The sequence below is a fragment of the Anomaloglossus baeobatrachus genome, chromosome 1, assembly GCF_048569485.1.
Source record: "Anomaloglossus baeobatrachus isolate aAnoBae1 chromosome 1, aAnoBae1.hap1, whole genome shotgun sequence".
Taxonomy (NCBI): Eukaryota; Metazoa; Chordata; class Amphibia; order Anura; family Aromobatidae; genus Anomaloglossus; species Anomaloglossus baeobatrachus.
The window spans coordinates 46,848,234-46,860,483 of NC_134353.1; positions in this window are offsets into that span (position 1 = coordinate 46,848,234).

Genomic DNA, 12,250 nt, shown 5'->3' on the forward strand with positions numbered 1-12,250 from the left:
TATCCATATGCTCATTTAATTTATTCATGTGGATTTAACATACTGTAGTCCAATACATTTAGATTTGAAAAATAATAAAGTTATAACCTAGAAGGAAATATAAATAATGTCGCCATGCTGTATGGATAAATATTGCAGCCATATTTTGTACACTACAATGATGTCATTAACAATTGAAAATAAAGTTTCAGTCTTAGCTGATGACACCAAACTATGTAGGATATTAAAAACTGAGGCTGACATTATAATATTACGGAATGATCTGGATAAGATGTTTGAATGGACAAACATAGGGCAGATGAGGCTTAACTTGGCTTTACATGCAACAATAACGCTAACGAGATGTCAATGGGGTCACGGAATTTGTGACGCACATCCAGCCTCGTTAGCGACGTTGTTGCGTGTGAAATGCATGAACGACTGTTAACGATCAAAATTACTCACCTAATCATTGAACGTTGACCGGTTGTTTTAATCACGACTATCGTTGCTGTTGCTGGACGCAGGTTGTTCGTCGTTCATGCAGCAGCACACATCGCTACGTGTGACACCGCAGGAACGAGGGACATCACCGTACCTGCGGCCGCCTGCAATGAGGAAGGAAGCAGGTGGGCAGGATGTTCCACCCGCTCATCTCCGCCCCTCCACTTCTATTAAGTGGCCGCTTAGTGACGCCGCTGTGACGCCACACGAACTGCCCCCTTAGAAAGGAGGCGGTTCGCCGGCAAGAGCGACATCGCTAGGCAGGTAAGTATGTGTGACGGGTGTTAGCGATGTTGTGCGCCACGGGCAGCGATTTGCACATGACGCATAACCGACGGGGGCGGGTGCGATTGGCAGCGACATTGCTAGCGATGTCGCTGTTTGTAAAGCCCGCTTTAACGTTGATAAATGTAGAGCAATGCACCTAGGACAGAGTAATCCTATTACTGCCTATGCACTAAGTAAAATAAAACTTGGGACTACAGAACAGTAGAAGAACTTGGGAATTCTGATTGCTACAAGTAAGTTGAGCATCAGCACTCAATGTCAGGCAGCAGCTGCTAAAGCAAACAAGATATTAGGGTGTATAAAAAGAGGGATTAAATCCTGTAATCCCAATGTATTGTTACCCCTCTATAGATCACTTGTAAGGCCACATCTAAAATATGGGGTCCAGTTTTGGGCCCCACATTTTTGAACGATATTTGTAAGTTAGAGTCGGGTCAAAGGCGGCAACTAGATTATTACAAGAGATGGAAAGTCTCTATTATGATGGTTGAAAACGTTGGGCCTGTTTATCTTAGAAAAAGATGTCTCGGAGGAGACCTCAGTATAAATACATGTATGCTCAACACACTAAGGACTGGCACATGACTTATTTTTTACAAACACCTTATAAAGGATCAGGGGGCAGTCTTATGGGTGGTAGAAAGATACGGTAATTTTGGCAGCTAAATTGAAAAAGAATCTTTACAGCTATAGCAGTCAGACTGTGGAATGCCCTACTGCAAGAGGTAGTAAGGGCAGATACTATAACAGAATTGGAAAAGGGCTGGAAGATTTTCTCACAGCAACTGGCATTGTGGGTTATAAATAATTTAATGATAGAGAATGTACAACTGGTGGAGATAGTGTGAAATTGATGGACCAAAGTCTATTTTCAATTAGTGTAACTATATGGGTGAAAAAAGCATTGATCACATCTAAGTAAATTAGTATGTTTTGCAACAAAAAGGATGCAAAACATGAGTCAGCTCACTGGTTTTACCCATCATGAGATGTTTCTTGTGGGGCACCTTGGTAATGAGACAGTTTCTTATGGGCCATGAGTTGAACCAGCTGATATTATTTCTCACAAAGTGGCAGGATAGCTTTCTAATTACTAATAGATTTCAGCTGGTGTCATAACTTTCCATGGCTTTTTGCACCTCACTTTCTTCTTGTGTACAACGCTTCTTCCCTGCGTCATTTCTCAATTATTACAAATTACTGAATTTATGGACATCTATGGTTTGATTTCTTTAGCTGTGTGAATTGGATGGGCTATTACTGACATCTAGTGAGAAATTTATGTCAATAGTACCATTGGAAATATATTTGCTTAGAAAATTGGTGACGTGTTCAATACTTATTTTACCTATTGTATGTAATAATAATATATTGTATAAATAATGCTGCCAAATTTGATACTTATAATAATACTAGCTGTACTACCCGGCTTCGCCCGGTTAATAACTGTTGTTAACAAAATAGAATATATTAACAAAAATTTATTCTGCACACAAAAACCACAAAACAAATAGATAGAAATGTAATTATTAAAAGGCAAAAACTAAGCTAATAGAAGCATTTCACAACATATATTTCAACACCACAGATATTCCACACAGATTTAACTAAATTGGCCAAGTAATGTGCCCCGTCTGTCCCTTTCCCCATCTGTCCCTTTCCCCGTCTGTCCCTTTCCCCGTCTGTCCCTTTCCCCGTCTTTCCCTTTCCTTGTCTGTCCCTTTCCCAATCTGTCTTTGTCTGTCCCTTTCCCCGTCTGTCTTTGTCTGTCTCTTTCACCTTCTGTCTCTGTCTGTCTCTTTCACCGTTTGTCTCTGTCTGTCTCTATCTCTCTGTCTCTTTCCCTGTCTGTCTCTGTCTGTCTCTGTCTGACTCTCTGTCTGTCTCTCTTTATCCGTCTCCCCGCCGACATCTTATTACCTCACATATAAGCTTCTTATACTATGAATGTCTTTTGTTCCTGTAGCAACCACTCACAGCTCCTACTAATAACCTGTAGTTCCAGGCTCCATTTTACTTTAACGGAGGCATGTTTTTTGGAGAGCAACTGTAGAGCACAGGGTTAAACTTTCCTGTCAAAACATAGAGAGAGGGGAGCCAGCACGATCTGAAAATGGCATGCATCATATAAAAAGTGCAAATTCACAGATTTATTCCAACTGTACTGTAATATAAATGAGATTTTTAGCAAATAATTGATCAATTCTTTGAGCCACCCCTGCCAACGTCACGGCAAATCTCAATAGGGGGGTCCTACTCTATATTCTGTATTTCATGTGCCATGCGGCCTCCTAGATAAAGTTAAAAGCAGAACCATAATGGAGCACACATACCTGTAACCTATATATATAACCGCTTCTATGTTGCAAAAGAGGCAATTGTGGATAGAGGCCAGCCCAGGTCCCAGCATGTGGAGCAAGCTCTACACATACCAGGACTATATCAGAACTGACCCTCCCAGTGCCAGAGAGCAACCATTGATAAAGGCAGACCAGATCCAAGTATGGTGCTTAATTAGCAATGCCTGTGGACAGGGTGAGGCAACTGAATGTGTACAGCTACCAACAGGAGGAATATATTGCAAACCAAGATCAGGCGTGCACAGCATGGTGGTGACCAGCCACCAGACATTTGTAGCATAACTACAACCAAACAGAGAGAGAGGGGAGCCAGCACGATCTGAAAATGGCATGCATCATATAAAAAGTGCAAATTCACAGATTTATTCCAACTGTACTGTAATATAAATGAGATTTTTAGCAAATAATTGATCAATTCTTTGAGCCACCCCTGCCAACGTCACGGCAAATCTCAATAGGGGGGTCCTACTCTATATTCTATATTTCATGTGCCATGCGGCCTCCTAGATTTTGGTTTGCAATGTATTCCTCCTATTGGTAGCTGTTCAGATTCAGTTACCTCACCCTTTTCCACAGGCAATGCTAATTTAGCACCATTCTTGGATCTGGTCCGCCTTTATCAATGGTTGCTGTCTGGCACTGGGAGGATCAGTTCTGATATAGTCCTGGTATGTGTAGAGCTTGCTCCACATGCTGGGACCTGGGCTGGTCTCTATCCACAATTGCCTGTTTTGCAACATGGAAGCGGCTATATACAGGTTACAGGTATGTGTGCTCCATTATGGTTCTGCTTTTAACTTTATCTAGGAGGCCGCATGGCACATGAAATACAGAATATAGAGTAGGACCCCCCTATTGAGATTTGCCGTGACGTTGGCAGGGGTGGCTCAAAAAATTGATCAATTTTTTGCTAAAAATCTAATTTTTTTTTTTTATTATTATAGTACAGTTGGAATAAATCTGTGAATTTTCACTTTTTATATGATTCATGCCAATTTCAGATCGTGCTGGCTCCTTTTTTTCCCTGTCAAAACATAGTCTACGATGTTCCCTGGGTCACATGAGGTGTCTGTGCAAAATGTCGTGATTGTAAATGTGACGGTGCGGATACACTTTTCGTTTCACTTTTTCCCCCATTATGTAGATAGGGGCAAAATTGATTGGTAAATTGGAATGTGCGGGGTTAAAATTTCGCCTCACAACATAGCCTATGACGCTCTCCGGGTCCAGATGTGTGAGTGTGCAAAATTTTGTGGCTGTGGCTGCGACGGTGCAAATGCCAATCCTGGACACACACACACACACACACACACACACACACACACACACACACACACACACACACACACATATTCAGCTTTATATATTAGATAAAAAAAATAATATATTACCACTAAATACTGTCTAAACAAGTAATGCCAACACACATACATACCGTAATTGCAGAAAATACTGTACACAATTAATGATGTTACATAAAGCATATAGAAGACATGACATAAATATTACCTCCATGTACTATGCACATAAATTAGACAACCAGATTCTAATATTGGTTTACATATACTGTATATACCATAATAATGCAGCCTTGTCATGATCACAATTGAAAGGATTCCATTTTGGTGCAGATATATTTTGTGCAAAAAATGTGCAACTTCTTAAAATGACTTACAGGTAAAGTGCGTGGCATTGATTATCCAATGGTAACTCATCATGGGGTGGAATATATTTAGATTCAAATGAAGGGAACAATCAATTCATGTTGATATATGTAGGCAGGAAAAATGGGTAAATGTAAGGAACTAAGTGACATTGTCAACAATTAATTTATGATTAAGGATGATCAAATACCTCAAATATTCGGCTTCGCAAATATTTGCCAAATAGGTCGCCGCTATTCGACTATTCGTGAATATTCGATGCACAATGTAAGTCTATGGGAAACCCGAATAACAACTATTCGGAACTATTCGGACTTCCCATAGACTTACATTGCGCATCGAATGTTCGCATAGCGGCGACCTATTCGTCGGATATTGGCAAAACTGAATATTTGAGATATTTGATCATCCTTATTTATGATAACAAGACGACATGGTCAAAGCATGTAAAAAAACAGTAGGTTTTGTGAGTTATTTCTGGGAAACAGCAGATTTTGCTTGATGCTCCCTGTATGTAGTTGCAGAAGGGTCGTTCACTTCTACAGAAATTTTGATAATTGCCAAAGCAAATATAGCCATGAATTTTAGGAAATTCCAAAAGCTAATGCAGAGAGCTGCGCATGCGCAGCCACGTTTTGTCACAATGTTGCATCGAAATTGAGAGGGACAAGGGGTTCCTATACTGTCCCTTTCATTAGGGGACCCAAGGCTATCCTTCATCTTTCAATTATTCCTAATAGCGGTAAGCCAAAGTCCCATGCCTTTCTATACTCCTGAGCAATAATACTCTAATACCCCCTTCCCCCCAGGAAGGGACATAGTAGAAATGAGGTGGTAGATAAATAAGGACAGACAAGAGAAAACCAAAACTCTGACACAGTGTACATTCTCAGAAATTTAGAAAGAGATTCAGGGGAAAAACAAGAGCAGGAGGGTATCATCAAAAAGGCAACAAAAGTAAACTCCCAAACTGTACACAGCAACAGGTATCACACCAAACAGTCTGGATAACTACCCCCCCCCTGACTAACTAAGATAAACTACAACATTATAGGAGGGGAGCACATGTGATTGGCTCCCCCATAGCAGGTGATCAAAGGAGACTAACAATCAGAGTAGCAGAGATTAAAGCGGGCTTTGCACGCTAAGATGTAGTTAATGATTTATCGTCGGGGTCACGTTGTTTGTGACGCACATCCGGCGTCATTAACGATATCGCAGTGTGTGACAATTATGAGCGACCTTAAACGATCGCAAAAGCGGTCAAAATCGTTCACCGCGGAGAGGTCGTCCTGAAACAAAAAATCGTTTTCTGCTTATTAGCGATGTTGTTCATCGTTCCTGCGGCATCACACATCGCTATGTGTAACACCGCAGGATTGACGAACATCTCCTTACCTGCCTCCACCGGGAATTGAGAAGGAAGGGGGTGGGCGGGATGTTACATCCCGCTCATCTCCGCCCCTCCGCTTCTATTGGACGGCTGCCGTGTGACATCACTGTGACACCGCATGAACCACACCCTTAGAAAGGAGGCGGTTCGCCGGCCAGAGCAACGTCACAGGGCAGGTAAGTCTGTATGACGCTGCCATAGCGATAATGTTTGCTACGGCAGACGTACGACGGGGGCGGGTGCTATCGCGCTCGACATCGCTAGCCGATGCTAGCAATGTTGCAGCATGTAAAGCCCGCTTAACTCTTGCTAGCCTGCCTCAAAATTAGCACTCAGCAGGTGTACGGCAAATTCTGCCAGAGAAGTTATCAGGCAGAGGTTCAGAATCTGTGGTCTGAACAGGACCTGATTCAGGTTTGTGAAAATCTCCATGTGACACTTTTCCTTTCCTTTTGGTGCAAAGCCAGACTCTCTTTTTAGTATCTTTGTGTACTATGTATATATCCAAAATGGGAATACTGTTTTAAGATGTTCTTTAAAAAGTATTATAGCTTGTCAGAGATTGTATTGTGCTCTAAGGGGGACATTGCACACTGCGACATTGCAAGCCGATGCTGCGATGCCAAGCGCGATAGTCCCCGCCCCCGTCGCAGCTGCGATATCATTGTGATATCTGCCGTAGCGAACATTATCGCTACGCCAGCTTCACATGCACTCACCTGCCCTGCGACGTCGCTCTGGCCGGCGAACCGCCTGCTTATTAAGGGGGCGGGTCGTGCGGCCTCACTGCGACGTCTCATGGCAGGCAGCCAATAGGAGCGGAGGGGCGGAGATGAGCGGGACCTAAATATCCCGCCCACCTCCTTCCTTCTGCAGGAGCCGACGGGAGCTGCGGTGACGCAGGTAGGAGATGTTCCTCGCTCCTGCGACTTCACACACAGCGATGTGTGCTGCCGCAGGAGCGAGGAACAACATCGGACCGTCGCGTCAGCGTAATTATGGAATTCCCAGACACTACACCAATGATACGATTACGACCATTTTGCGCTCGTTAATCGTATCATCTAGGATTTACACACTACGATGTCGAGAGCGATGCAGGAAGTGCGTCACTTTCGACATGACCCCACCGACATCGCACCTGCGATGCCGTAGTGTGCAAAGCCCGCCTAAGGATCAGAAAACATTGATAGGACACAGAGACAAAAATAGACTTGTGGCATTATGTATATTTGTTGACTTGGTAAAAAAAAATTCGGCTTCATATTTTTCACAGTTTGTTCCTTTGAGATTCAGAAATAGATGAAGTAGGTTTAGTTGGCTCTTATCCACAAAATATTAAGTGTCACATCAAAGTAAATATGCATAAACCTCCCTACAATGTACTATAATGAAAACCCAAATGATTCAATTTCAGACAGATTCATGCTGATTGTAATTACAGGCTGAAACTTAAACAGGTAGCATACATCATGGAAGTCACTTGATTTATATGAATCACTTGTGTAAACATTCAGCGGATCGCCTGTTGTTTGCAGTTTTGTAAATAAGAAAACTCTATTCTAAAGTGGTGTCATCCAGCAGAGTAAGGATATGCAAGAGAATGTGGAAAAAAGACAAGACTTATGGAAAAAGACAGGACTTATAGAAAAGAGGGCACTCGGAACCTGCTTCCACAACCTCCACCATCGAAGAGGAAGCATTGTCCTCTAGCAGAACTGCATTTAATACACCAGCCATTTTCATGACTAAAGGCCGCTTTACACACAACGATATCGCTAGCGATGTGACACGCCCAGATCGTTGCTACGATTTGCCGAGATCGCTCATAGATCATTTTGTAGCGGTCACACGTACCCATCTCACAAACGACACTACATTGTTCAGCGATATATTGTTTGACCAAAGCGGTCATGTGAACACCGTCACACAGCAATCCTCCCAACGATTCCAGCAACGACAGAGGCGTATAATTGTCCGTAGCATACACCCTGGCGTGTGATTGCCTCGCCCTCTCCACGCCCCAACTTCCATACTGTCAGAATCTCCTATGATTTGTGTACGCCTTATCAACCATGGCTGCTAAATCAGAGCGCAGTTGGGACCACCAATCAGAGCGGAGGAGGCGTGGAGTGTGACGAACTGGACTAGCCAGGTAGTCACAGGTAAACCCCCTGCACAAACACCCAGCCCCTAATAAGGTGACAGCAGCCAACCTACAAACCCTTGTCACCTCTCTCAGTGTTTAATGGTCACACTAGGGGCGGAGCCAGGCTGTTGGCCATGCCCACCTAGGAGTCCAGAGGGCCTGAGACAGGAAACAGTAGTCAGTTTAGTTCAGTTTAGTTCAGTTCAGTAGTTCAGTCAGTACAGTGAAGTGGAGTTAAGTTCAAGTGCAGCAGGCCTGTGGCGTCAGGTCTGCAGCGACAACACTGACCGGTGCCAGGGTCGTAGCCCTGGTACCGTGGCAAGGAGGCAGACAGTGGTTGCCGCCTGCAGGAGTCGCTAATGACAACGGAAGTGCATCACGAAAACCGTGACCCCGACGACATATCGTCAGATAAATCGTAGCATGTAACGGGGCCTTTAGGTATTGTAAAGTGTCCCATGCACAATAACCACACAAGACTCTGAGTGCTTATGGAAACATACGGCCATAGCAGCCTTTATTAATTACAATTAAGAACATACTCAAACTGATAACTCTTATAACCATAACCTTTACGCTGAAAAGGTCCTGGATGGCCTGAACCACTGAACAGCACCAGAATACCATCCCCAGTTGCACCACTCCGACGCGGAGCTGACAAATGTCACAGTGCTGTCCCCTCCAAGTTTTAACCAGTTCCCCAAGAACTGTCCCAGCCGGAACTTAACAATAACCAAGTATGAAGGGTCAGCATACCTCCAATGTGAACCCAAACTCCATTAACCAAGGCCATCCCTGACCTCCACAGTGATTAGATGTGAAACCTTGTGCCTGAGAGTTCTGCCACACCTTTATTGCCTTATTATTAGTGTTAAACCACCCCCCTAGTGTTCGAGCTCGGTTCGGTTCATCGAACGGCGGGTGTGTTCGGCGAACATTCGACGAACACCTTCAAACCCCATTGAAAACAATGGCAGGCAAACACAAACACATACTAACACATAGAAAACACCTTCTAAGGTGTCCAAAAGGTGACAAACAACTCACAAGACACCACAAACACATGGGAAAGTGACAAGTACATATACTCATGCGAAAACAAAAGAGCTGGACAAGGAAAAAGAGAAGGAGACACAGATATAGGAGTATTTGCAAGTGAACATTGATGCCATTACTGTGCAACTTGAGCCTTGCTCATTTTGGGCTTCAATCTGGAAAAATGGCCTAAGCTCACCACTTACACCTTGGGGATCTTGTCATATCCCGCAGCCAGTGTTCTCTCGGAACATGTATTCAGTGCTGCTGGGTGTGTGCTGACAGATAAGCGCACGCGTCTGTCCAGTGACAATGTAGACAGACTAATGTCGCGGGCAGAGGAGGGGACGCTGCGCTTTCCCACTGCTCGGGTCCGGCTGCCGCTGCTGCTTGCTGCTGCTCGGTGGCTCGAGCGATGGGCCGGATCCCGGGGACTCGAGCGGCGCTCCTCGCCCGTGAGTGAAAGGGGTTTGGTTTTGGGGATTTATTGTCCGTGACGCCACCCACGGTTGTGGTGATTTTTCATAGCACCACCGCTGCTCTGTATGGGGATCCCGGGAGCGGTGACAGGGAGCAGCAAAGTTGTTAGTTCTCCCCTCCGTGGGTAGGTGGTGGTTGTACCGGGGCCCAGTGATGAGGTGGAGGATGAGGGATGGCAGGGCCGGTGCAGGGCTTGGTGAGGTGCAGGGTCGCGGGGGCAGCGCTGTGCCTCACAGCACGGTGGTACTCACTCAGCCTGAGACGATGACACAGTTCTCGGTAAAACACACGGCTGGAAAGACGGTTCCCACGGACGGCTGCTGTTGCTTTTCCCCGGTAGTTAACAGTGACTGTCTCTTTCCCTGCACCTACGTTCACTGTTGGTAGCGATGGATTCCCACCGGTAACCCGCTCCCCGACCTTGATATGGGCCGGAGGAGCCCCTCTTTGCCCGCAGGCGCTGGCCCTGAGAAACTGGTGCCTTGGCGGTGGCGGTGTCTCTCTCATACGGTTGGACTGTTGCCTTCAATCGGGACTTAGTTGTTTGGAGACCCGGAGGTCCCCTTCACTGACGGATTTGGCAAATTCACGGCGACTCCTAGCCTTGCCGGGATCCGAAAGGCCCCTGCCAATGGTGCTGGCTTCTCCTTGTGTACCGGTCCGGTACCGCCGGGCCACCACCCGTCCGCGGTCCTTACGGTAACTCCGATCGGCCACTCCTGCAGACGGTCACCACCGTCTGCCAACCTTGCTGTCTCGGTCCGGGGCACACACCCGGACCAACTTCAGGCTCTTAGCTGTCACTCTTCTCTTTCCACTTTCACTACTTTCCCTCCTTCCACTTCTACCTCTCAAACTGATCTGCCTGGTTTTCCCGCCTCCAGGACTGTGAACTCCTCGGTGGGCGGGGCCAACCGCCTGGCCCACCCACTGGTGTGGACATCAGCCCCTGGAGGAAGGCAACAAGGGTTTCTGGTTTAGCTTTGGTGTACCCAACCGGGGTGTAGGGTGTGGTGATGTCATTACCTGTGACCCCTGGCTTGCCAAGGGCGTCACACTAACGTTCATCAAGATGAACAAGTCATGGATCTGCAAGGACTTTTCTACCCCGGTATCATCCTGGGGAGAGTAAAGGCTTGTGGATTTTTGAATGTGCTTCATGCAAATCAACATTATAAGTTTGTAACTGTGGGACAATTGATGTCACTTAAGTGGTGTCTGTGGCCAAATTTTTTGAAAAAATGGAGACTCTTGTTGGAGTCCCCTTGCTGTTTTTTAGATGATCGTTCATCAAGATGAACAAGTCATGGATCCGCAAGGACTTTTCTACCCCTGTGTTATCCAGAGGAGACTAAAGGCTTGTGGATTTTTGAATGTGCTTCATGCAAATAACCATTTGCTGTGTTTTACATGATTTTAGAAGGGCAAGACATGCCTAAGAGGTTGACTTTCAGCATCTGCAAGCTGTTGGCTACAGAAATGCTGCCTTTCCGCCCACTGGACACAGAGGATTTTCGAGACCTTATGTCCATCACAGTGCCCTATGAGCAGATGCCCTGACACCACTACTTCTCCAAGAAAGGCGTGCCTGTGCTACACCAGCATATCACACACAACATCACCGCTTCCCTGAGAAACTCTGTGTGTGACAGGGTGCATTTCACCACAGATACTTGGACCAGTAAGCATGGGCGTTACATCTCGCTGACTGGGCACTGGGTAACTATGGTGAGAGATGGAGAAGGGTCAGCTGTACAAGTCTTGCCATCCCCACGAGTTGTGTGTCAATCCTCTGTATGTAGAATGTAACATTATATCCCCCCAGCCTGTACCATATTGTAATCAGGCTTCAGCAGTAGCTATTGTTCTTGATCTGGTGGGTGGTTGCATATATATTGTTTTCCTCTGCAGGAGGCTTCCAAATACACAATCTCTGGAGACTGTGTCTAGAAACTTCTTTCTAAGGGGTGCTTCACACATAGCGAGATCGCTACCGAAATCGCTGCTATGTCACGGTTTTGGTGACGCAACAGTGACCTCATTAGCGATCTCGTTGTGTGTGACACTGAGCAGCGATCTGGCCCCTGCTGTGAGATCGCTGCTCGTTACACACAGGCCTGGTTCGTTTTCTTCAAAGACGCTCTCCCGCTGTGACGCACACATCGCTGTGTGTGACAGCGAGAGAGCGACGAAATGAAGCGAGCAGGGAGCAGGAGCCGGCATCTGGCAGCTGCGGTAAGCTGTAACCAAGATAAACATCGAGTATCCAAGGGAAGCCCTTTTCCTGGTTACCCGATATTTACCTTCGTTACCAGCCTCCGCCGCTCTCACGCTGCTAGTGCCGGCTCCCTGCTCTCTGCACATGTAGCTGCAGTACACATCGGGTTAATTAACCCGA